This window comes from Dysidea avara, chromosome 5, assembly GCF_963678975.1.
Source record: "Dysidea avara chromosome 5, odDysAvar1.4, whole genome shotgun sequence".
NCBI classification, from domain to species: domain Eukaryota; kingdom Metazoa; phylum Porifera; class Demospongiae; order Dictyoceratida; family Dysideidae; genus Dysidea; species Dysidea avara.
In genome coordinates, this window is record NC_089276.1 from 32913959 (window position 1) to 32936519 (window position 22561).

A 22561-nucleotide genomic window follows, 5' to 3' on the forward strand; every position below is an offset into this window, starting at 1 on the left:
TCAGAATAGCTCGGCAATATAAGTGCATAACTGTTGGAAAAAATTTATTCTAAGACTTAATTTGGTCTGTCAGGCTATACTGTAGTACGAAGCAGCCAAACAAGATAAAGACTGGTGGATGCTCATCCTGGACTGTGGACTGGCAGACCTTGGTCTGTGAGGGGAGAATTGGTAGGTGGAGTAAGCTTAACACAAGATGAGCATGGAAAGGCACTAGTAGATTTTCTGTGAAAAAGAAGACATGAGAGGTATAGAAAAGGCAAGACTTGCAAAACAATTATTTAAGTGATGAGATACGTAATTTCATCAAATGTACTATCCGCACATTCACCAGATGTGTGATGACCTTAACACTTGGGGCATAAAATCCTAACTATGTACACAACATAATTCATACACAACTGTATTTATTCCATCTATGTTACGGTTTTGGAACTACACATTAGTCAAAAAATTTACCTAGGCTCAAACAAAAACAGGCCACAGGCCCCAATACTGAATAGCATTGCAGTCAGTTATAGATTTGTGATTCATATTGTATCAGTATAGAGAGGCATTAGCAATTACAATACCGACATGGGGGTTAATATTCTTGCTGTGGTAAATATTATACTGATGTATATTGTTCAACATTGGAGTGTGTGTTGCAAACTAAAATCCCACGTCTACATATTATAGATTATTCCACAAATACTTATGTAAAGTAAAGAACAACACTGGTACTGTAGATAGCTAGCTACAATCAAATTGTCAGTTACACAAATTCACAACTTTACAGATTGATTGCTGCCTTAAGGTTGACCCTATCTGGACATCATCACCAAAGGTTCTTCACTATAAAACAGGCAGTGCTGAATGAGCACACCTGCAATCACATAGACTTCTCACCTCCTGGAATATAAATAACAATAGTGATTACTAGTGTATATAATACAAGCAGTACTGAGGAGTCCTCAGAAAAGTTGGGTGGGGACCAACTATAACTCACAATATTTATTGGTACCTCAAAGTCACATGCCAGCGTCCAGACTTGCATGGCCAGACCACTTACTCTCCATCACAATGCTTCATATGATGACTAGCATTTAGTGCCGGCCTACTCTGAAAGACTGGTTAGCACAGGCCTGATGGATGCTGATTTTCACACTTCCAGCGAATCCAGCCACATAGTGACCTTTATAAAAACTAAACATTGTGCCTTCATGCAGAAGCACACAAGCCTAACTGCTTGTATAGCCAGTAGTGATCGCTTCTTGTAATAATAGTTTGTCTCCAGTCAGGTAATATAATAGTGCATTCATGGGGTAACCAATGAGCAGCCAGTCCAGACTGTTCAAGATGCTTTAATCATAGATATTATACGAGGTAATGATGATATAGAAGTGGTCTGACCAAGCGAGATGAAATGTCGTGATTTGAATGTGTAAATACAGGGAAATGTATAAAATTCCAAGTAAAGTTGGATCCCGCAGGTCCTTGGTCCCAGGGTTCAGCACATAATATACACCTTGGGTAGGGATAGTGCTGGTTTGTAATTATTATCACCCATTTCTGCTTATGTCTGAAAGTAGCTACATATAAAACAAAATAATAACAATATTTACAACCAAAGTTATATAAACAAATATCTCCATGTATTATTATAACCACAAATTAATAAATATAATCTTCCTTGCTACTGTAAAGATAGTTTTGAGAGGTGCTAGTTTGGACCTTGGCATCCTTCTGGCTCAGCAGGAAAGAATGATGTAAATATTGTTGTGTTAGTCTGTGTGTATGGGGTGAGGAGGAAGGATGTACGATTTTCTTTACAAATTTTAATGCATTACATTTTCTAAAGAGCCAACACAGACCCCTCCAGTCTTGTTGTTTTCGTCCTTTATTTTAAAGCCTAGTTGGTGCCCAACCCACTTTAATTATCATTATACAGTAACACTTTATAAAAGCCCTACTCAAAACTATTTTGTTAATTGCATAGTATATCTGGAATTTTACCACATAAGCACCTCAATAGTCACAATACAACACTAGCAAGCAGGGGTTGTTGTATTCAGATTGCACTTTGTGTCAGCATTTCTTTTGTTAAAACACTTATAATTGGTTTTCCAAAATGAAATCTATAAAATAGTGTTTTGCTCGTAACATTGTAACACTAACTAGGCATATACTTTAAACAAGTGATCACACTTCACATCATCCACTCATTTTAGTTTGTTCCAGAAAACAACTACTTGTATTTTTAATAGTCCTAAATTGTTTCCTTCCTCCTGATCATACTACTGACAATTTTTGTAAAAAAAAGCACTGGATAGACAGTTACTGGCACTGAGGTTACTTTATCTACAACTACAAACCTATGTAGGTAATGCAAATAACCATCACTTAAATCAAGCTCCCTACTAAGGACGCTCAATTCAGTTCCATGTAACTTAGAGTAGATGGGTATTCCTTGTTATGGAGTATGTGTAATCTAGAACATGGTCCTCTTAATATGCACAACACATACTCCATTATTTTGAGAGCAAGAAATTCTTTATCATTCTATGCTGGGAAGATTCTTAATGCTTATAGTGAAGATAAGTTTAACTGTTAACCATTACAAAGTGACCAGAATATGCAGGTGTCCTTATTTTCAAGTACCCTGATTAACAAATTCCACGGTACATGTATACCATATTTTGTATAAAAGCCACATGCAAATAAACGCCTGTCTCGATTATAAGCCAGGGAGTTTCCAGCACACTTTGAAAATAAATACTGGGGCTTGCCTGATACATTTACAGGCTGTGTCAATACTGCTAGGAAGGAAATACAAGACCGGGTTTTTATATAAAGAAATACTGTACAGTAGTAATGACATCTAGAATAGTTGGATCGATCAACACCTACAACTTTTTTTTACATAACCATGTTCATGACTGCATATAGTTTATAGTAAAATCACAAACACTTACATCAGGATTGCCCAAGCTGGTGAATTCTGTGACATCTTGTTGTAACACTCTGCAAAATAAAACAATCGGTATATAAGATTGACATGCACAACACAATAGGGAGGATACAAGCAATTGTTCTACTAAACAAACGTCAAGTATCAAATGAATACCAGTCATAATTTCTGAACATTCTGTGCAACAGTGCTATTAAATGACGAAGTGAAGAATGCTGTATAGAGTTCGTGGAAAACATCAAGAAGAGTACAACACAAGCCGTTAAGTTGGGATACTGATCATGTTTCTACTGTTTTTTCAGGTTAATTGCAAAAATGTATAAGAACAATACATGATCAAACACGTGACCTGTGATACGAATATCTTGAACTATATAGCAAGGATTGTAGTTAACAGTTTGCCAGCAAAACATGATGCATAAGTATTCTGATTGTCATATGATAGGCAGAACACAAATTTTCATCAGAAATTCTTCAAGTAAAATGTGCACGTGATTTTGTTTTTACATTTTGCAAGCAACCGGTAAATGCCCATGGAACTCCTAACCCCGACACCACTAAGTGACACTAGCTTCCAGTTATACAGTTATAGTAGGTAAGTCTGTCACAGAAATATCGGTCCAGGTAAAATCGGTCCGGCTGGACAAAATTTGGTTGACCAAGTTTAGTCCGGCTGGACCATTTTTGGCATCCAAAATTGGTCCGGCCTGACTAAAATTGGTCCGGCCAAAACTTGGTTGGCCTCATGCACCCCCTGACCACTTGGACCGATTTTGGTTGGCCCGCGGGTGTGTGGACAGGTCGGTCCATGCTAAGTTTTTTGTGACGGATCACTGCAGCCAACTTAGCCTGGAAACTATATAAATGAGTAGCGTATAGTTTATGATTATGATTATATTATATTGGAAAGACAGCAATGTGCTGATATACATCCAATAATATAAATTTACTTATAAATGTTGGTCCAGGAGTTTGTCATAACTAGATGGTTCGTTTCCCGAGTTGATATACGGGTTATAGTAGCTAGAAACCAAAATCCATGTCATAGCTATATGCAGCGATGAACATAGTTGCAAAATTAATGCTGTTTTAATTTAAAGCAGTGTGAGATGATAAAAGTCCTGCATTCTTCTTTTCCATGTCAGTAGCTAGCTGTCCAAGTGGGAAGTAGAGGTTTTCTTCTGGCATACATCAACTCAAATGCATGGTCAATACTGGACTCATGGTGTGCAATGTTGTATGCGAAAACACAGGCATCAAGATATTCTTCCCAAGTATATCTTTACATGCTCAATAAACTTCACAAGCATCATCGGCTCTGCAGTGTTTGGTTGAATCTTTCATCCAGCCTGTTAGTGTTGATTATGACAAACAACTATAGCAACATGACGGAAATCACCAGCCTATGCTGGATCACTTATACTTGAAGATGGTACTCATGGTAGACAATTATAAAATCTATCATTAAAACATGTCTTATCTTCAACTTCTGCATATAGTTAGCTCAGAATTTAATTTGTTAATTCTGACCCTTGGTCAGTTCTTTATTAATCTGGGAATACCCATGCATGCATTGTCATAAACAGCTACACATATCATCTCAGGGACTGATCTAGAGAGGTGGATGGGGTGGCTAGCCACCCACCATGCATAGCCTTGCAGCCACTCAGACATGCATTATTTAATAATGCTGAATATTACTGATCATGAACATGTACTCTTTCGTTATATCAACATGAACTAAATGCCTGCATTGCATCAGATTCCAATGCTAGCTGGCTATAACCTTACAGTAGATGGTAGCAATATACATGAACTTATCTATGATCATGGGCAGTATATTCACTAGGTAGAGGACTTTTTGAAGGAAAATATGGGGTCTGCTTTTATGATTGAGTCAATTTTACTTTTATGTCTGCAGCAATTCACCCTAAGGCCATGAAATAATGCGACTGCCTCAAAATTTTAAGTTGGCTAAGTAGTGAAAAGCATACTGAGAATATTATAGCTACAACCTTTATGGTGATGTTTCTTCTTGTGGGGCATGTCATGAGTAGGAGATGATAGTTCACATTTAGTTATTCAATGGAGTAAACCTAAACTATCATCTCCTACATATCACATATGACAGAGAGGAATGTGCAGTATGTGTTGCGTGTGCACAGGTGTATTATAGTTTGTTTTAACCACTGGTGTTAACTCATGATCAACCTGTACTGGGATTACAAAATACATTAGGCCAGGAAAACTTGATTACTAGTTTCTCATCCACAAAAATTCAGATTTCCATGCGGGCGGGAGGTTATTTATCATTATTCATTAGTAAAGAAATACTCCAAATCAAGCTGTCTGTTATAAAGGTTAACTAAAACCTTTTAAGAACTATTACTGACGTATTAGCTACCTTTTCTGAGGTGCAAGTGACATTTGCTGTGCTGTAAAATGATAACCAGCCTTCCTAACATCAAACTACGTGTGCACGTGATTGATAACAGCAACAATGAAATTAGAGGCGGTGAGGTAAAAAGGGATGCGGGTGGGGATGAGAAACAATTAATCAAGTTTGCCTGGCCTTATTATGTTCACAAGGGCATGCTACTAGTTATGTGCTTCACTGTACTAGCTAGATGATAATATTGTCAGCCCTTCTTCCCTGATGTAACTACCAAGACATTCAAGGCTCTCATCTTAAAATCTGGGCCAGCAACCCACCTTGGTTTATTCTGGATCAGTGCCTGCATCTCCTACTGGTATATGTGCACAGGTGAAAATTGGTAAAAATTTAAAGTTGGTTAAGTAGTGAAAAGCATACAGGGAATATTATAGCTATAACTTTTAAGGAAATGTTTATACCAGTATATAGGACCATGTGATCAGTAGGAGATGATAGTTCACATTTAGTTATTTAATGGAGCAAACCTAAGCTATCATCTCCTACATATCACATACAAAAGAGAGGAATGTGCGGTATGTACACATGCAGGTGTTACAGATGTATTGTTCTAACCATTAGTGTTAACTCATGATCAGACATTATATGTGCATAAGAGCACAGTGCACATGCTACTGTGCATGCGCTTCACTGTACAAGCCAAACAACAACAGTGTCAGCTTTTCCTGATGTAAATGTGGACTCTCAACTTAAAATCTGGGCTAAGCTGGGTAGCCACCCACCTTCATTTATTTTTGGATCAATGCCTGGTGATGAATGTTATAGGTGACTGCTCTATTAGAGTATCTCGATCTTAAGCACCTCCAATGCAGCTATAATTGATCCCATGCATGCAATGATCCGTGCCCTTGTTGGATAACCTTTTAAGCACAAATCCATGCAGTAATAATGCCTGCTATGCTCATTATTCGAGATTGATAAATGAGAATAGCTATAGCTAAGTCGGCTGCAGTGTTCCGTCACAAACAACTTATAGCTATGCATCATTGGCTGCATGCGTTAGTGGTCCACCCGGACCCATTTTGGTCTACCAATATTGGTCCGGGTGGTCAGGAGTGCATGTGGCCAACTAGGTTTGGGCTGGACCAATTTTGGTCAGGTCGGACCAATTTCGGATGCTAAAAATGGTCCGGGCGAACTAAATTTGGTCGACTGAAAATGGTCTGGCCGGACCGATTTTTTTCCCGGACCAAATTTTTCGCTACAGGTCTCTTGCTCAAGGAAACTACAACTTACAGTTGGAGTGGGGGGGGGGGGGAGGGGGGGGCATCGAACCTGGAACCTGCAATTACCAAGCCAATGTTCTAATCGGTCAGGTTGGCTATGTCACTTCACCTATACTATACGGCAACAGCACAAAGCAAGCATTTGTACTAATCAAAGTTCAAATCCCAACATTGTCCCACGTGCAGATAACCAGTAAAGGTTACAGGCATTGGTTGGTAAGCTTGGTTGATTTGTAACCACCTGATGACAATGCCATACATTATTAGCTCAAGGCTCAATCACTACTTAGAATCCATGTAATGAAAGTACTACTTGGCATACACAACTACCAGTACACTATACTGACTACTTATTACTCTAAGTATTTAACTCACTACTCAGTTAGTTAGCATAGCTACACAACTAAAGTTTTGTAATACCTTCCATGAAGCAGAAGCCAAGATATAGGGTAGCTTGAGGTTACCTGTTATACATATCCACTCCACTGTAAAAAAATCTTTAAATAAAGGTCACTCAATCGTCATTGTTACGCAGAAAACTTGTTGACCACAAAACAGCTTGTGCAGTGATCACGTGACAACCCAGTTTCCTGTATTACGTAATTTTGTGGTTGAGCAAGTCTGTACATAACGAGATTGGTTACCATTCCCAGACGTCTTGGGAAAATGATTGTGGAAATTTTGTTGTTTGTTTTAGTTTAACTGGAGTCTCTGTGATCAATTCCGTGGATACGTCTAGGAGGCTAGAGGTAGGCATTCCAGTATCCGAGATTTTTAAATAAAAAAATTCTCCGTATATTCCCCAATAGAACCCTGGCACAAAATAACAACTCGTGTTTAACTTGGGATTGCTCCGTCGTCCGAGCTCCAATGAAGATGAAAATCGCTGTGGAGTTTGTCCACATGCTGATCATTATGAAAATCTTAGTTTTATCGTGCGCGTTACATATAAGTAAGTTTTGTGTTGTTTTGTAATCTTTTCAAGCCATGCAATGTATGTAGAATACTTAACAACTTTTAAAAACGTACTGTTGGGTGGAAGGTAGTCACTGGTGCTTACTTTAAAGTGCGTAGTTACTTCGCTCGGGTTAGCGATTTTCAGCTCCAGAACAATTTTCTGATGGCTGTGTCATCAGCTCAAAAGTATAAACCACTTCAAAGTCGGCCAACAATGCCATAATTGAAACCACAACTCCACCTTAGGTATTGTTGCATCATTGTGGCACCTCCACTTTAGTTGTTTACCTTTATAAGTTGTTAACGTGATGGTTTTACGTACTTGAGATAGCCACTTGCCTATGGGTATACACCATTGTATTGAGAAGTGTGCAGTGGGTGAAACATATTTGCTCACCACAAAGCATACAAAGATCACTGAGATCCGATACTATCTGAAGTTACTCTCATTACATGTACAAACTTGCAGCTAGAAGCAACTATAGTTTCAAGATAGTCCAGATTACTAGATGGCTTCCTGATTCAATTGTGCCATTTTTCCCTTTAAAATGTATGGGGAGCCCCGGAGAAAAAAATGTACCTTTTTTCAGTTTTTAAGCACTGTGCATGCCAAAGTAGCTAATTCCAACCCAACAAACTATATATTTCTGAGATCAGCAATCAATACTCTATCTATTGAGCATATAAAAAGCCCATTTTTCCAAAATTTAAAAATCGGGCTGGAATGCCTACTAGAGGCATCCTTGTCTTCTAAGTTGTTACTTGTAGGAAAGATGAAAACAGGTATCAGCTTATACTTGTGAATTTGTATAGTATGTATGTATGTTGTTAGAGAGTGGAGAATGAGTAAAGAATGAGGGAACTCTGAAGTTCAAAGTTTCGAACTTTATTAGCAGCCAGCTTGTAATGCTGGAAATACTATAGTTGAGCTACAACTGCTGGTACTGCTCTCTCTCGTAGGCCGGGAATGTTGCATGTGCATAAAATTTTTAGAATATTCAGTTATGAAACACATGTATTAGTGTGTGCTAGTAGTGATAGAGGCTATTGCTGTAACATAGATTCATCCTTTTTTGCTCCAGCAATTAGCACTAATATTTATAGACTTCAGTGATGAGCCAATCACTATTAGTGTGATAGCCACATAGTTTTGTCCCACCCACCTGCACAAAATTAAATCAGTAATTTTGCAGTTGTGCATTGTGGCTAAACCGTGTAGAATTAGCCATGGCATCCTACAAAGCTATGGTTCAGCTACTGTCATGCTTTTTGTAAATGTTCTATACTCATGAAGAGTTTGAATATCTTTGTTTTGTTTATGTGGCCCCAGTGGTATGCATGTCACATGTGTTTGTTTATGATTCAGAAGACATGGCAAGATAGTCATCAATTGTAAAATGCCTCCATACTTGCATACACAAGTAACTACAATTAAGACACAACTATACCTTGGTTGGTTTGTCATAGTGAATAAATTTTTTATTTTACATCATTGGTTTCCTGTTTTGTTTTTCATATCTAGTCTGTGGTATCACTTCAAATTTTTAAAATGTTAGTATTTTGCCAAAAAAACTGCAGACATGTCTGTTCTATGTGGTTTCGCAGATCATTCATTGCCTATGAAAATTTCATTTATAACTATCCATGTGAGTACAACAGGTGAAGTAAAAGTTCCTATGTCACAGAGCATTAGGGAAGGATGAAAAAATAAAAAAACAATTTATGGTGTAGTAAATATGCTTTGACTTCTAATTAACACACTTCAGCGACTAATTTAAATTAAAGGAATTTTTATTATGTTTTGGTGGCTTGATCATTTCTTGCCCATTTTAAACAGGTGTGACACACATCCATAACTGTAAACATGTTTGCTGTATTATTATTATTAGAAGAAATTGTGGCATCTACTGTCTTCAGGGTGATAATACCAAGTCTGATGGTATTAGTGGCGTAGCCAGACCTGGGCAAGCCAGGGCATTGCCTGGACATCAAGTCACTGTCCTACCATCAACTACCCAGAGTAATTAGGAGGTGGGCTGAATCACTGATGAACAATCGCTTAATTATGACTAATAGCTAACACAACTTACTGATTGTCCACTTTGCCAATGCTTTCTTTCTGGCTGGCCAGCAGTAACTGGGTTTCCCCCTGGGGTTATACTGTAAATTATTTGATTGTGGTATTAATGACTAATGACAAGCATTAAATAGAAACGAGATCACATGATTAAAATGCAGTCAGCATCGTGAAAAGGACTAATGACAGAATTTTTTCTACACAGATGTGGACAGTGTGCCTTCGTTGTTTGTGGTGAAGTGTTGCACTGTGTGATGAAAACCTTGATGAAATATGAAGTTATAAAATGTGGGAACCCGTTAAAGCTGTGTATGGATACTGGAACTTAGACTGATAGTTCAGACGGTATGGAGTACTTGTTTATAGTCAGTATTTACTTCTTTTTCCTGTTTGTAGACTGATTATCTCCAGTTTAAAGTCATCTTGTGATTCGGGTAGTGCTTTCATTTAAATTCCCTGCTAGTCTGGTATCAAGACACCACTGTATGTATGTGATAAGAAGACAATAGCTAGCTAGCTAGTGGTCGCGATTAGTAAGGTTATTATCTTGCGTACATGCAGTTAGTGTAGGTAGAGTATATATGTAGGTAGTGATGCATGCACAACACATTTTAAAATGTGTATTGATGTCCATATGAAGATGGCATGTGTATGTGTATTCCGTGGAGCTGAAAGGCTTGCCTATACCCAGTGCCTGAGCATGGCAAAAAGTCTGGCTATGCCACTGGATTATATCCTTGGAGACCGACATGATTTTGAGTTACAGTGTCAGGTAAGTATTATGTGAGTAGTAGATTCATCCAGTAGCAAAGCATTAGTCGAGTTGATTGTGAATACTGATATATTTAGTGAACTAGCTATTGGTGCTACGTCATCAAAAGTAACAGGATTTTGATCAATGTCAGAATTCTCTCAAACGTCTCCTACCTATCATAAAAGTAAACAAAGATATTAAGTTAAACGGGAGCAGCAAATATAAATAGTGCGTATTTGGACCTTTTGTAAACACTTGTGTAGCCCATTAGTACTCTTTAATATAATATTATGAACTCTTGGTACTATTCAAGTTGCACATAATTATAGTGTTGGGAATAGATTTTTCTTCAACAGGGTTATGTGTATGTGTGCTTCTGTGAATAAATGTTTGAATGAATAACATTAGCATTGCCAATTATGGTTGCTAAGTGATAACACACAATGAATATGTTACACAGTAAGCTTAATTCAATTCACTGTCCATGCAGGGTAATTTTTTTGCAAAAATTTGCAAAAATTCTGTTTGTGGATGTCATTGAATTCCACAGTAAAAGCATGTAACCATAAGTCATATGCAGGCACTTACATTGCATGTGCAAAACTACCGCTCTCTTTTATACTGTACATGTACAGTTCCTTATTGTATCTTAGTTAACACATTTGCCACAGTTATCTCATATTAGGTAGGAATAGACATCTTATATGCTGTGCAGATTTAAATATCGCATATAATAAATAAAAAAAATTATATCTCTGTCTTGAATTATGATAGGTAACATTTAAATCTTGTTATAATAATTTACCTACAGTGTAACATATACAGTATGACATATTGAAATACTGTTATAAATTATTTCCTATTATGTTATACAGTATATAGGACTTCTATAGTCTGACATATCTTGTACACCCATCATATAGTGTAATGGATGACATATCATACAGTAGGCCATAACTGCTATGATAAAGGTCATAATTATTTCCTTTATGTTGCACAGAAGGATCCCTAGTCTGACATGTCTTACACCTGTTCTGCAGTCTGATAGGTGACATATAATACAGTACAGCATATCAGCCATCTTGTATGTAGGAAATACTGTGAAAAAGGTCATAATTATTTCCTATATGCTACACAGAGGACCTCTAGTCTGACATGTCCTACAACTGTTCTGCAGTGTGATGGGTGATATTTCATATAATGCAACATATTAGCTGTCATATACAGTATGTAGTGATAAAGGTCTATATGTTGTACAGAAGGATCTCTAGTCTGACATATCCTGCAGTGTGATAGGTGATATTTCATATAGTAGAAAGTATTATCTGGCACATACACAGGAAATACTAGGAAAAGTTTCATATTTCCCGTATGTTGTTCAGAAAGACCTCTAGTCTGACATGTCCTATATATACCTGTCTTGCAGTGTGATAGGTGACATCAGTAATACAGTATGACATATCATCTCTCACATATGTAGGAAATACTATGCATAAGGTCATATTTCCCATATGTTGCACAGAAGGACCTCCAGTCTGACATATCCTACACTATAGTCTTGCTGCATGATAGATGACATTTCATACAGCACGACACGTTATCTATCACATATGTGGAAAATGCTAAAGGAAACATCATATTTCCTATATGATGAACAGGTGGACAGACCAGTCAGCCTGTCCTACACATATCCTTCAGTTCTGTAAGTGTGGGATAGATGGATATTTGTCCAGTGATCCTGTACTGGATGGTGGCCAGGTTGATTTTAAACTAGCTGAAACTGTTAAAACTATAGAAGCAATCAAAATTTGGTATAGACCATACAGTGGGTGATTTGTTAATGTCAGTCCTAGCTACCAAAAGAAAAAGGATGGAGCCTAAGGAATACAGTGGTTTATGGCTTGTACTGCCAATCATAACTACCACTTGGTTGCTAGGAGACATTACATTCTTACAACCCAAGGGGGTGGCCATAAATGTACTAAGCCTACTCCCATTCAATTAGCAAGGTCACAACAAGAGCAATGAATGACAGTTACCTGAATTGTAAAATCTAACTCTTAGTCCCACTCTGTCCTACCACGACTGATCATGACAGGACATTATGACCAGTCTACTGCAAAAATTATATTTGTCTCTGCTTGTGTCCCTGTTGTAAGTGCTCTAAACTCTCCTGCCCTGTAAATTTTGATTATGTAGCTAAGTTTGTGTTTTTGGTACCAACTTTTAAAACGTCTTAATTTTGCATGTTGTCTACATGTACATTATAAGTAATTAGTTAGGGCAGTTGGCACATGTTGCCATCTGACCCTCAACACCACCACGCTATTTTTGTACAATCATTAATGTAATCTTGCATCTGGTGTTGTAAAGCAATAATAAATAAATAAAATAAGCCTTTGATTTCACAATAGTGAACATGTACACTGCTTTGAAATTTCGTTGTAAAGACCACGAACTGAACACATGATGGGGTAATAATGGCAATGTGTTTACTCCAACTGAGATTGTCTGTAATGCGTCTATCAATGTAATGCCCGACTATGCACTGATATGGGCTGAGGATGGGGAAAGGTCAGGGATGGTGGAGGAATTGATCGCTAAATTTCCCCTGACATACAGTATAGCTAGTGGGATTTGTCTTCACTAAAGAAATTCACTCAGACAGCAAAAGTGTGTGCTTTCAGTAGTGTCTCAGGTGCTAGATACTACGTTCATACTAGAATCCACTCGAACTACAGGGGCGGATCCAGGGGGGGGGGGGGGGCTTTGGGGGCTGAAGCCCCCCCCCCCCCCCCCCCTTCATATTTAGGCTTTACGTGATCAATATGCTGAGTATTATAATGAAATTTTGTCTTAGCATAATTATATGATCACTAATAATACAAATACTCATAAAACCACCTTATAAACATCTTTCCAAGGTATTATCAGTGGTAAAGTTTATGTAACAAGGACCGGGATCAGCATTGGAGGTGTACAAGATCGAGATACTCTAATAGAGCAGTCAGCTAACTACTCTAATAGAACATTCACTGGAAACATGTAGTTGGTTCTGTTAAGGAATTTTTCCAAATCTGCCTGCACCTATACATATATGCAATGAAGTGCATTGGTTTGTTTAAAGGGCTTCATTCATCCACTTGTGTAGTTAATATATATGGCAATACTTAATTCAGGTACACAATTTTCATTGAAAATGCTCAGATTCAATCTTGTATTGTTCAAATTTCAAAATTTTCCACGTTCAACATTATATTATTCTAACATGCACCTATTCGGTGTTGTGCAATTGTGAGAGGGGTGCATCATGTACTTGGTTGTCTGTACCTACCCAAACGTTTTGATTAGCAAAATGCTTTAGAAAGTCATGCATACCTATAATCTAAAGGCAGTATATGAAATATCTACAGGCAGAAAATATTATGAATTTTATGTGGAAATGTTTCCAAATTGCAGTATTTTAGCATCTATTTTTCAAAAATTTCCTGGGGGGGCATGCCCCCAGCATAGGCGGCGGAAAGGGGGGGGGGGGGGGGGGGCTAGGGGGCTGAAGTCCCCCCTCGATCTGCTGAGGGGGGGCTTAGCCCCCCCCTCAGAATGATATCACACCGAAATTATCTTTCTTGGAGTGGGGCTGAAAACCGTGATAAAGATCGAGATACTCTAATAGAGCAGTCACTCTAATAAAGTAGTCAGTGTGTAGCGAGCTATGTAAGGATTTTTATGTAGTTTATCAGCTAAAAATGGTAGCTGATGAGGTGGAAAGCTCTTGTCAGTTGGTTGTGACCTTTTTTTTTTTTTTTGGTCTCACCTTACCAAACTATAGAAATAAGTCTGGGTCAGCCCAGCCCCCCCTCATATCAACTACTTGCTCCGCCACTGGCCCCCAGACCCCCCTAGTTCCAGCATACTTTGCACACCTCTACCCAACAGATTAGTACCTTGAGTTAGCCCCCCTCTTTTATAAATCCTAGATCCGCCCCTGAACTAACTCATTACTAGACCAATGCCACATGACCGTACAAATCCCGATCCCCTCCTAGCTCCCCGCAGTATTCCCGGGGTTTGCAGGTCGACACTTGGTCGGGGTTTGCATCGCCAGTACTTCCCCAGTAGGTGGGGAATTGTAATTTTCAGTGATGCAAATCGCCACCTTCCCCCACCTCAGCCCGTATTAGTAGTAGTCGGTATTAGTAGTAGTCGGGGATTATACTTGTGACCTCGATTGTGAGACACCCGTTTCACTTTAGGATATTTAGCTCAAAGATGTTCTCTTAGGCTCCTAGGCTATGGGTGAACACCTCGAACAGGCTCTGCCTTCTGTGTGTACACCCTCCAGTGCCTAACTGGTAAAGTAGATAATAACAAGGTAGCTATAGTAGGCATTCCAGTATCCGAGATTTTTTAATAAAAAAATTCTCCGTATATTCCCCAATAGAACCTTGGCACAAAATAACAACTCGTATTTAACTTGGGATTGCTCCGTCGTCCAAGCTCCAATGAGGACGAAAATCACTGTGGGGTTTGTCCACACGTTGATCATCATGAAAATCTTAGTTTTATCGTGCGCGTTACATATAAGTAAGTTTTGTGTTGTTTTGTAATCTTTTCAAGCCTTATAATGTATGTAGAATGCTTTAAAACTTAAAAAAACGTACTGTCGGGTGGAAGGTAGTCACTGGTGCTTACTTTAAAGTGCGTAGTTACTTCGCTCGGGTTAGCGATTTTCAGCTCCAGAGCAATCTTCTGATGGCTGTGTCATCAGCTCAAAAGTATAAACCACTTCAAAGTCGGCATAACAATACCATAATTGAAACCACAACTCCACCTTAGGTATTGTTGCATCATTGCGGCACCTCCACTTTAGTTGTTTACCTTTATAAGTTGTTAACTTGATGTTTTCACTTACTTGACATAGCCTCTTGCCTATAGGTATACACCATTGTATTGAGAAGTGTGCAATAGGTGAAACATATTTGCTCACCACAAAGTATACAAAGATAGCTGAGATCTGATACAATCTGAAGTTACTCTCATTACATGTACACACTTGCAGATAGAAGCAACTGCAGTTTCAAGATAGTCCAGATTGCTAGATGGCTTCCTGATTCAATTGTGCCATTTTTCCCTTTAAAATGTATTGGGAGCCCCGGAGAAAAAATGTACCTTTTTTCAGTTTTTAAGCACTGTGCATGCCAAAGTAGCTAATTCCAACCCAACAAACTATATATTTCTGAGATCGGCAATCAATACTCTATCTATTGAGCATATAAAAAGCCCATTTTTCCAAAATTTAAAAATCGGGCTGGAATGCCTAGCTATAGTCTTACCAGCATCCAGGTGCGGCGTAGAAGACGGTCGATCATTTGAGGCATCCATGACTATTTACGACAGGTAGCTACCGCTGCCGGAACAGCCGAGGAAACAGTTACACGCTCTGTACTGTTGCTCTATATAAAGCACGTTGTAATGCGGAGGCACGTGACGCAGCATCATGTGTCACGGACTGCATGTCAACGCACCAATGGTCCGAGCAAATAAGGTCCGGGCGGACCATTTATGCTGTCATAAAAGGTCCGGCCGGACCGTTTATGCACCCGGACCAAATATTTTGTTACAGGACGTATACGCAATGTAGAAGCGGCTTTTCTCGCTTAGCCGACGCGGCTTCACAGGCGGATAGCGGCTTGTATTGGCCGAATTGGCTTTTGCAGGCGGCTAGCGGCTGACTTGCTTAGCCGACGCGTCTTTGCAAGCGGCTAGCGGCTGACCCTTCTCGGCCACCATAGTTTAAGACAAAAGTTAAGGAAAGCCGCTTCGAGAAAGTGCCGCGTTAGTAACTTAGTTTAGAATAGCTTTGTTCTAGTTTCTGTAGGCCTATATAAACAGACACCATGTTCCTAAGCCAATGTTTAGTGGGTTTCTCGTACGTTTTTGAACTTACCATGTCGGTAGATATGCGGAATTCCCGAGGGAATTCCGCTAAAATCAGTATATTTTATTAAGTTCGCAATCCCAATGGCTAATTTCAATATGGTACGACATCTGCAGTGTTAATTTCCTTCAATGGCAGCTGTTTCCTTTAAAGAATCTGGTAGCGACCATATGTGGACAGTTTTGTTCTTTTTTCACGGAGTTGTTCAACTCATCTAATTACTTACAGCTGTAAGTGCATTAAGCCTGATTGTGTTTTTATTCATTTTCTTTTCAAAAGGGCAGGAATTACAGACTTGGTCTCAGTTCTAGGAGATTCTTCTTATTGCTAACATCTGTAAGTAAGTACATTGAGAGTGTCCAGTATATAATTTATATTTACCTTCGTTTAGGTTTGTGGAAACTGGTCTCATTTCTTCTGGGAACCGGTCTCATTTCTTCATGTTTTCTACTACTTTTTATCAACAGCTGATGGCTGCTACCTCATGTACGTCTGGCACTGTAAATGAGTTGAGTACTTTCAAGAACCTGTTCCATCTTGTTTGTCCTTATTTCACTGACCATGCTCGTATTGCTAACAAAAGTAAGTTCACTGACAGTATGCAAATTGTATTATATTTAGTCTTGTTTCAATTGTACTTAGTGATTACAAGATTCTTGGACTTGGTCATCAGTGTATCAGATACTTCTTGTGAGCTTACGTAACAGACATAAAAATGTCCACGTGGTATGAGTATTTTTGTGAGTTTTGGGTATGGGCGAATGTCAGACGAAGATTTTTGAATGGTTATATCTCAGCCAAGAGTGAATATATCAAACTCTAACTAGTAGGTATGCTTATACATTAGCCAAAGAATAGGATTTATAAATCAATGCTTGAATGTACTTATTTTAACACTTTATAACCATACCTGCTAGTTACAGCTTGATATCATTGTTCTTGGCTGAGATATGACCATTCAAAAATCTTCGCCTGATATTAGTCCAACAAAGTCACATACTAAGTGGCCATTTTATGTCTGGTTAGACTCACTGATAACAACTGTAAGTACACCAAGTAATCCAGAATATGAATTATGATTGCCTCCATTTAGGGGCTGTGAGGCCTGGTCTTATCAGACTTGTCTTGGTTCTACATGGATTGTCAGTCCCAGACCCAGTCTCAGTTTTAAAAGATTGTTACAAACTGTAAGTACAATGATTGTTCAGTATACACATTATATTTACCATCTTTAATAGAGTTGGAGACCTAGCCGCCGTTCTACATGGTAATACTAGGTTTCCAGACAAGGTCTCGGTTTTATGAGATGCTTATTGTTACTAACTGTAAGTCCAATGATTATCCAGAATACACATTACATTTACCATCTTTGTATTAAAGCTGTGGGACTGTTCTACCAGATGACTAACAGATTGTCACAGAGTTCTACATGGTGATGATAATACAGGTAATTTGTAATGGAACTTGTGAATTGTATTTATTGTCTTTCCTGCTGCAGTTGGATAAAGACTGATAAATGACGAAATTGATTTGATACTGTCATGGCTGGCCAAGGAGACATTGATTTACTAGCTGTACCTATTGTGGTTTTAACATATTTACATAATTAAATTCATTATAAATGTAATTGTAGAAACTATTTAATTAAGGTAGCCACAGATTACAAGGAAAGTAAAAAAGTACAGTAGTATAGTAGCCAATATATGGTTGAAATAGGCTTAGTATAGTCTGATAATACGCTGCACTATACTAGTGATTTAATCTCTAATATATGACTGTCTTAAATGTATTCAATACGCTTGTTATAGTAACATCCTAATCTAATAATATATACTGTACTATTTCATTCTAACATAATAAGACTGTTATAGGCCTTATTATTCTGAGTTTTTTTCACAGTGTTACTCTAGTTTTTTTTTTTAAACCCAATAGAAACAACAAATTAAACATACAAAGAAAGGAGGGAAAAATACAATGAGAGTTACTGCTTAATTAATGGGAGTCTTGATTCTACTTGAATGAGGTCAATTGGTGCTGATCCTAAAGAGTGGCCAAAGGAGCCCTTTGAGGATCTAGAACCTCTCAGACATCTAATTGCTGGCCTCAGAAGTGAAAAGGACAAGCAGCACCGGATCCACCCCATTACAGCAGCATAATTTGAATCCCATTTATCTGATAGCAAGGAAGCAAGGCGTTTGTAAAACATGGTTGCTTTGTTAGCCATTCCTCCTGTGGCTGAAAAAATTAAAGGAGTAAAGGAACTCTGTTCAACTTTACGTATGCGAGCTTCATATGAACGCTTCTTACACAATTCATGTTTTCTGTAAATGGCACTGGCACTATGATTACTAGGAGCGTGTGGGTTAAGACTTTAACATCAATGTAAGTTTTCTCACAACGGCCACCCCAAAAACCATTGGCTGAAATATCTAGTCGAGCACCATCTTCGATGTTTGAAGAGGCTAAGGTGAACTGCTCACCAGTAATAGGTTGTAAATGTGGTTCAACATCCACCTCATGGCAGACCTCAGTAAGTAAGCTTGCTGTTAAGTCACGGATCTCATTGTGACGGATAGAAGGGAAGCCACCCTTGGGACAAGTAAAGGAATGTTCAATTAACAGTGAACTTAGTTCCACAGGCGCAATGTGCAAAATTACGGCACCTGCAAAATGCTTTTTTTTTAAATAAAGAAGAACCGGCCCTAGTTGGCACTCCCATCCACCACACTCTACTCTACGCTAAGATGTTCTATAAAATGGGTTTAGCCTATTCCTACACCTACAGAGCTACTGAAACAGAAACTACAGAACACAGATTAGAAAAAGGAAATGGGGTTTAAATGGCCCCAAGACGCCCCTCCCCAGTGCAAGGTCAACTGATGCTGGAACATGACCTTTAAAGGGATGACCAGAGGAGGAGCGAGAACCCCTTATGCATATCATGGCAGAGTGCAATAAGGAGAAGCCAAGACGACAGCGAAGCCAGCTCATCACCCTACAGTAGGGTGATTTTCACTTACAAGATAGGAGGAAGGCCAGGCGCTTGTAAGCCACAGTGGTGGAGGAACCCATGCCTCCAGAAGTTGAAAAAACAAGAGGACTAAAATTACCATGTTCCACCTCTCGCACTCTCTCCTCATACTGACGGCGCTTCGAAGTTTCATACTGGCGATAGGGATTACAACGGTTTGAAGGGGCATAACGGTTAAATATTCTAACATCAAATAAAAGTAGGTTCAAACTGAGAACCCCAGAATCCAGAAGCCTTGATGTCCAAGCGAGCACCGACATCTTGGTTAGCTGTACGTAGGGGGAGAGATTCACCACTCAAGGGTTGAAGGGGAGGTTCAGTAGATACATCATGACAAACCTCTGACATTAATTCTGCAGCCAAATCTCGGATGTCATTGTGGCGGATGGTAGGGAAGGCTCCGTTTGGACAGCTGAGAGCATGTTCAATGTTGTTGGATCTGCCACAGACACAGCTGACAGGAAGATTCTTAGGAGACCAACCATAACGGAGAGCTAATGCATCACAAAAGTCACCTTTGTGGAGAGCAAATCCATGACATTCCAAAGGCAAAGTGGAAAGCTAGGAGGATGCACCCTTCTCACCAGCAAGTTTTTTCAGGGACAGTTGGAGATTGTTGGACAAAGTTGAGAAAAACTCTGAAAATCTTTGAGAGAGATTCTGACGTTTGATGGATAGAGCTTCTTGTTTAAGAGCATGCTGTTGTTGTAGGATGGAGGAATCAAAGCAAGAAAGCTGATTCGGGATGGCAGATGCTAGGGGGATGTAACGGATGTGGAAAACTGATAGTTGTCTTGGGAAGATTTACAAGGGTCAAATACACCAAAACCCCCTTGAAGAATTGGCAAAGCAAACATAGCCCGTTCAGAGTCATTAGGGGTACGGAGACATAACTTCAGCAGCAAGTGCAGACGAATAGCCTTCTGAAGGGGAGCAAGTTGAGAGGACAAATCACACACAGTCCTAGTTAAAAAGGACCAATGAGATGACAGGCCGTGAATCATAGCGGAATATGCAGCATGTGACTGACTGGAGGCAAAATTGGAAAGCTGAATAACGTCATTCCGCCATTGACATACCCTTTCCTGTAGAAAGATGGATTTAAATTCAAGGGAACCAAGAGGAGCTCCCAAGTAGGGACGACCTTCAGTTGTAATGCGCAGGGAAGTACCAGCAAATAAAGTGCAGGCAGTATCATAGTAATCTTCTTTAACGACCAACCAGGACTTGGAAGCATTCACGTAATACCCATAACCAGGACCCAAACCAGACAACTGTTTCCACCAGACCAGCAGGTCAGCAAGAGACCCGGCAGCAGCAGTGTAACGGGCTCGGATACTATTAATTACTGATACAACACAACGCACAACAACGTGGCATAACAGAATGCGCGTGCTTACATCAGGCGTTAAATAGATACATACATAATCATTGTGTGTGCACATAGTTAAGTACTTATGTCACACTGCTCCCCCCTAAGTTTATTGAGTCCTCGAAATGAAGGTCTGTAAAAGTCTGGGGGACGGCGAGTTCTTTGTGGCCTGGAGTTAGTTCCAATATCATTAGTAGATGTGTACCCTGCTGTTGACGAACTAGCTGGTGTTCCTGCTGTCGACGAACTAGCCAGTGTTGCTGCTGTTGACAAACTATAGCTGGTGTTGCTGCTGTTACTTCAGCGTAACTTCTTGTAGTCTGTGGGTCTGTAGTTATCTTCCTGGAAACAGTATCAGTTCTCTCAGTATGCTGACCATTACATACACTTCCTCCATTTGTCCTTGTGGTTGGTTTCAACTGTGGTCGGCCATAGCATGTTTTAAGCCTGTTTCGGTGAACAATTGTGGTCTTAGCAGAGCCTAGCAGCTGTATTCTATAGTTCACAGCACTTGTTTTGTCTACAACAGTATATGGACCTCTCCAAAGACAGGAGAATTTCTTGGTCCGTCCTGTTTTAATCGCTGGTATATACAACCACACTAAATCTCCAACAACAAAATTGCATCCTGATTCCCTTTTGTCATATCTTGCTTTGTTGGCTTTATGCGCTTCCTCAATGCTGCGACGGAGTTTATCATATGCTTGTTTAAGAGACTGCCCAACTTGCTCCACATACTCAGGAAGACCTTTACCTCCCTCCAAAGACATTGATACTCTTCCCAACATAACATCAACCGGCAAAGTTGCAGAGCACCCATAATTAACAAGAAAAGGTGTAAATCCAGTGGATTCATTAATAGAGGTTCGATACGCAAATAGCACTTTGGGCAAGTGACTGTCCCAATCTCTCTGGTTTTCACTAACAACTTTAGATAGCATAGCTTCTAATGTACGATTAAATCTTTCTACTTTCCCGTTTGCCTGTGGTTGGTACGCCGTTGTTCTAGTTCGGTCAATGCCCAACTGCTTACACAAACTAGTAATCACTTCACTGTTTAGGTTAGACCCTTGATCACTGTGGAGGTATGTTGGCACTCCATATCGACACACAATCTCATCAACTAGCACTCTGGCCAGGGTCTCAGAATCTGTTACTCGAAGGGGAAAAGCTTCAACCCATTTGCTAAACAAGTCAGTTATTACCACTATGTATTTGTGTCCCTTTGAAGATGTTGGTAGAGGGCCCATTATGTCCCATGAATTTTTTTCAAATGGATGGTGTGCTTGAATGAGCCTTATCCGCAATTACGTCACAACGCAAAAATGGCGAAAAGTGTGGGGGCCTTTTGTACAGAGAGCCATTGGGAAGAAACCAAAAGCAGACCGTAGGACTACTCGAGAAGTACGAAAATGCGTGCCCCTACATAGTAAGATAGTTAATAAGCCTCACCAGAGTTTTCTCATGTTTTCTTCACGTGGAACATCTCGAAATGTTATCCCTTCCATACAAAGGATCCCACTTGGCCCCCACACTTTTTGCCATTTTTGCGTTATTTTCGCGTTGTGACGTAATTGCGGATAAGGCTCATTGTACCCATTGGGGCTTGGGGAGCTGGCTGGGGTGGGTTACGCTTTTGGCAGGATTGGCATGAGCGCACCCAATTCTCAACATCTAGCTCATACCCAGGCCAGTAAAACCGCTCTTTCACTTTTTCAAGAGTTTTGTGGATTCCCAGATGGCCTGCTTGATTGTGGAGCTGCGTCAGGACTTTATCTCTCATGCTGGTAGGAACGACCAGTTA

The 22561-nt window shown here is 39.5% G+C and overlaps 3 long non-coding RNA genes across 3 annotated transcripts in view; 2 read left to right on the top strand and 1 right to left on the bottom strand.

The window, feature by feature from the left end:
• Positions 1-676: 676 nt before the first annotated feature.
• The window catches only part of LOC136255955 (uncharacterized), a 31249-nt gene continuing 9364 nt past the window's right edge, over positions 677-22561 (bottom strand). The window contains exons 2-3 of the long non-coding RNA XR_010701232.1: positions 2955-3003; positions 677-891 (exon numbers count right to left, since the gene is read on the bottom strand). This is a non-coding gene — a long non-coding RNA (uncharacterized lncRNA). The remainder of the gene's footprint in view (positions 892-2954; positions 3004-22561) is intronic.
• LOC136255956 (uncharacterized) lies at positions 7225-10677 on the top strand. Its single transcript, XR_010701234.1, has 4 exons — positions 7225-7377; positions 7438-7580; positions 9868-10007; positions 10059-10677. It is a non-coding gene; the product is annotated as an uncharacterized lncRNA (long non-coding RNA).
• LOC136255952 (uncharacterized) lies at positions 17602-17983 on the top strand. Its single transcript, XR_010701225.1, has 3 exons — positions 17602-17679; positions 17735-17801; positions 17853-17983. It is a non-coding gene; the product is annotated as an uncharacterized lncRNA (long non-coding RNA).